At 47.2% G+C, this 4,608-nt stretch overlaps 1 long non-coding RNA gene across 1 annotated transcript; it reads right to left on the reverse strand.

Moving 5' to 3' along the window:
• Positions 1–630: 630 nt before the first annotated feature.
• Positions 631–1,179, reverse strand: LOC139799265 (uncharacterized). Its single transcript, XR_011727217.1, has 2 exons — positions 953–1,179; positions 631–726 (listed from the first exon to the last, which is right to left on the reverse strand). It is a non-coding gene; the product is annotated as an uncharacterized lncRNA (long non-coding RNA).
• Positions 1,180–4,608: the final 3,429 nt, after the last annotated feature.

A 4,608-nucleotide genomic window follows, 5' to 3' on the forward strand; every position in this document is an offset into this window, starting at 1 on the left:
CGAGTTCCCTGGGGCTGGGGAGAGAGCAGATGGGTAAAGGAAGCACGGGATAAGCAGCCTGCAAAAAGCACAGAGGAAGCTGCATTTCCCTGAACTGCTGTAAAACACGATGGAAACATTTAATAAAAGCTGCTAGGCAGATAGCATTGATTTGTCTTTTGCCAAGGCTTTTGATAAAATCTCACGTCAGAGACTATTAAAGCACCTTATCAAAGGTTAAAGGGACAAAGTCCCTGTTTGGTGGCAGAAAACAAAGACAGGGAACATCTGCTCCTCGAAGCAAAAGGGAGGAAACACAGAGGCACAGCAGAGGCCACTACTGGCATCATTATTATTTAATACCACTTGTGTATTAATGAGACGCAGGAAGAAGAGAAAAATGAGGCAAGGAAAGCCAAGGATAGCACAAACTTATTTTGCTTTGTCAAAACAGACAGAGGTGGGGGAAAAGCTGTGCTGTGAGACATGTCTCACAACATGAAAAATTAAATTGTTACACTGGTTTTAAAGTTTTGGGTCAAAAGCACATGACCAGGCCTGTATGCCACTGGAAGAAGTATTCAGTGCAGCTGGTCCCATTTTACCAGCCACTTTATTGGGAATTCTGCAATGAAAAAAAAAAAAAATTGCTTGTTCTGTCGTTTCTTGCTCTGGTTTTAATCAGCAATATTTTCTCATGCTCCTGTGATGCTGCTGTTTCTTCTTTGCAAACTTTGCAGGTGGAGGCTGCAGTTTTTATTTATTTAAAAAGAAAAAAAAAAAAAAATTTCTGCTGACATCCAGGAAACAGAACAGGAAGAGTTCAAATCATTTTGTAACTTCCAAAGATGCAGAATCAAGTTAGAAGCCTACACAGATCAGAAATATTGCTTAGATTGAACCTGGATGTATCTGCAACAAAACACTCTGGCCAAAGAAATCTGAGCTGCTAATAACACATGCCTGGACTTACCCAAGGAAAAAAGACTGAAGAAATACAGGCCCTCCACCTGTGGAGGTTAAGGATATTTGTCAGGACAGGAGGCAGCTGGCTTTGATGTGACTGGGAGGGCTCTGCCTTCTTTCCTTTTTCCTTTTTGCACTTCCTAAGGTGTGCAGAGCAAAGCATTCTCATGGCATTAGATCAAATTGCTCCAGGTCATGGAATTCCTGCTGGCGATCTGGCACGAAGATGGCAAAAAAAGCCTTGGAGGAAAAGAAAAAGAAAGTAATTTGATATTTTTTTTATTCCTAGAAAACTTTTATTTGACTCTAGGACAATGCTACATGAAGCAGGTGGTTCCAGCAGTGCAGGCGCTCCCTAGGGCTGCTGGATCCATCTCTACTCTTTGGTGGTTTTGCTTATGATCCTGCAACAAAAGGATGTTCTTCTGGATCCACAAGATTCCCCTTCCAATCACACACATCCTACAGCAGCTGGTTTGAGCCTGGGGCCCCAACAGAAGCAGGTTGGGTGCAGCAACAGTGACCTGAAGTCATTGCTTGCTCTGCTGGCAAAGCCACTTTCCTGCCCACTGCTTGCCCAGGCAAAGCCTCATCCCAGCACAGGCAGGAGATGGGTGCACATGTCCACTGGGACACGTGCAGATCCACCTTTGGATGCTGCACCACCACCCATGCCAGGAAACAAACTTTAAATTAATCAGTGCAGTCAATTACAAACAGCACCCACTGGCAGAGCGTGCTCTTGGAGGGTCCCATCCATACCAGTGCTAATGGGCTGCGTGGGTATCATCCCTGCCTGTGTTTTCCTTCCTGGAGACCCTTTCCCACATCTCTGTCCTCAGATGTGGCCATCCCACATCCAGAAATCATGGGAAGGGAGAGGGGCAATGCCTGGCATGGCACCTGAAGGAAGGTACCTCCCTCCCACTCCTGCACGTAACACAGGACATGAGGCAGCATCACCAGACCTCACCATCTTGCCATGAGTTTCCATGGGTTTGGGTTTTCTTTTGGTCGTGTTACCACCTGGAAATCTCAATTTATTACTTCTTCCCCACACCCTATACCCCATATTAAAGAAATAACTGTCTAGCCCCCACAGATGTAGAAAAAAAAAAAGATGAAAATGTGATTCAGTTCTCTCATACATCCAAAGAAATGGAAAAGGAAAAAAGAGCTTAAAAAAACAACAGCTTTTAATTTTTCTTAAAGCTCATGGTTCTCCTTATGTTTCATGATTTTTATTTTTTTTTTTAATGAAATGCTGGTAACAGCTCCAAGATGGCTGAAAGATAGAGGGATGTTAGGTCTGAGCATCTGATTACCACCTCTCAAGACACGGTTTGTTGCTTTTTTTTTTTTAGATTGAAATAATCTATCAAGGAGCATGCAGACATGATATGAAGCCACTGCTCAGCAAATCCTCTCGGATCAATGGCAATCAGAAGATCCCAAGATGTTCCACCCCCTCTCCCTCTGGGACAAGGGAGGGAGATGAGCACAAATTCCAGGTCAGGACTGTGGGTTCCAAGTCCTCAGTTCATCTCTGTTGTCAAAACCACCCATGAAACACAGCAGGGCTGCTCCTGGAGATGCCATTTCTGTGAGTCATGCTTGAAATGCATGAGGAGGGCAACATGGAGGGACCTGGAAATCAATTAATTATACAAATAATATTAATGACTTCCTAAAGGCATCCAGTGCTGGGATCTCCCCTGCACCTCTGCTGCCCCGCACTGCGGTCCAGAGGCTCTACGTTTGCTCAGAGATAAGAGGAGTAATTAAAATCAGGCAAGAAAAGCAACATTTTAATTTCTTCTCTTTTTTTTCTTGCTTTTAGGCAGGACTTTTTCAAAGACGGTTGCACAAAGTGGTGTTTGAATTAACGGGCAATTACTTAATTAAGTGCTAAACTGCGAACTGCAAGCAGTGAACTGCCTTTTTATCTGTTTGGCAATGTAAAACTGGGCCCTGTGCTACCCATAACACTGAAATTCCCTCTGTTCTGCAGAAAACTTGTCTCACACATAAAGCAAGACAAGTTTTAAGTCAGAATTATTTGATTCTTGGCTTTAATTGCTTGGGAAAAGTCACTGCAGAAGCACGAAAACCACTCTCAGGGAGAAAAATTAACTGAGGAGCCCCTGGCAATCAGAAAGATATGTGAGAAAGATATGAAACGGGTAAGGAAAACTGGGATGATTTGTAAATCAGTGATGGAAAAGGGTTGACTGAGGCAAACACTTTGGAACAAAATACAATGTCCTGGCTCTACAGGTACCGCAAACAAAGCACAGCTTTCCAGGGTTGTGCTGAACTCATCAACACCCACTTAAAAACAAGACAATCTGTTTTTCCAACCCAGATTTTGGGGGGGAGGAAGACCCTAACTGCTGTGCACAGCCAAGAAGTGGCACTCGAAGGGCTGAGGATCAGTGGAGACCCTCAGGGACAACACGGGGTTGGTCTCTTCTCCCAGGTAACCAGAAAAATGACAAGAGGAAATGGCCTCGAGCTGTGCCAGGGGAAACTGAGATTGGATGTTAGGAAAAAAATTTTTCCTGGAAGAAAGGTGATGGAACAGGCTGCCCTGGGAAGTGGTTGAGTCACCATCCCTGGAGGTATTTCAAAGGTTGATGGATGTGGTGCTTGAGGGACGTGGTGTAGTGGTGGTCTTGGCAGTGTTTAACAGTTGGAGAGTGTTAACAGTCGGGTTAACAGTTGGACTTGATCTAAATGGTCTTTCCCAAGTACAACTATCACTATCTTAAATTCTAAAATTGACTCCTCTTGCCCCTCGCTATTCCGCTCCCTCCCAAGGGTGGCCGGTGGCAAGATGTGTCACACACACACACACACACACACACACACACACACACCTGTGCCGTGGTGCAACATCCACAACCCTGTGTGCAGAGGGGAATGTGTCTGTGTGTCTGTGCTTGTCTGTGTGTGCCTGTGTGTCTGTGTGTCAGTCTGTGTGTCTGTCTGTGTCTGTCTGTGTGTCTGTCTGACTGTGTGCCTGCGTCTGTCTGTGTGCGTATGCCTGCCTGTGTGTCGGTGTGTGTGCCTGTCTGGATGTATGTCTGTGTGTCTGTCTGTGTGTCTGTGTCTGTGTGTCTGTGTGTCTGTCTGTGTGTGTGTCTGTGCATCTGTGTCTGTCTGTGTGTCTGTCTGACTGTGTGCCTGTCTGTGTCTGTGTCTCTCTGTGTATCTGTCTGCCTGTGTTTGTGTCTGTCTGGATGTATGTCTGTGCGTCTGTCTGTGTGTCTGTCTGTGTGACTGTGTGTCTGTGTCTGTCTCTCCGTGTGTCTGTGTGTGTATCTGTGTGTATGTGTCTGTGTCTGACTCTGTGTGTCTGTGTCTGTCTGTCTGTGCATGTGTCTGTCTGTCCGTGTCCCTGTGTCTGTCTGTCCGTGTCCCCGTGTCCCTGTGTCTCTCCCCCTGTCACACGCCTCCCGCCACCGCCGGCCGTGCGGGAACGCGCGCCTGGAGACACGGGGGGGAGGGAGGAGAGGGGGGGGCGGTGCGCGCGCGCTCCCGCGGAAGGGGAGGGGGCGGGGAGCGCGGCGCGGGGAGGCGGGAGTTGAGCCGGGGCTGGGGCGGAGGGCGGAGGGGGGGAAGGGGGGAACGGGGGGGGTGTGTGTGCGGCTTAACCCCCCC

This window comes from Heliangelus exortis, chromosome 1 (genome assembly GCF_036169615.1).
Source record: "Heliangelus exortis chromosome 1, bHelExo1.hap1, whole genome shotgun sequence".
Lineage (NCBI taxonomy): Eukaryota > Metazoa > Chordata > Aves > Apodiformes > Trochilidae > Heliangelus > Heliangelus exortis.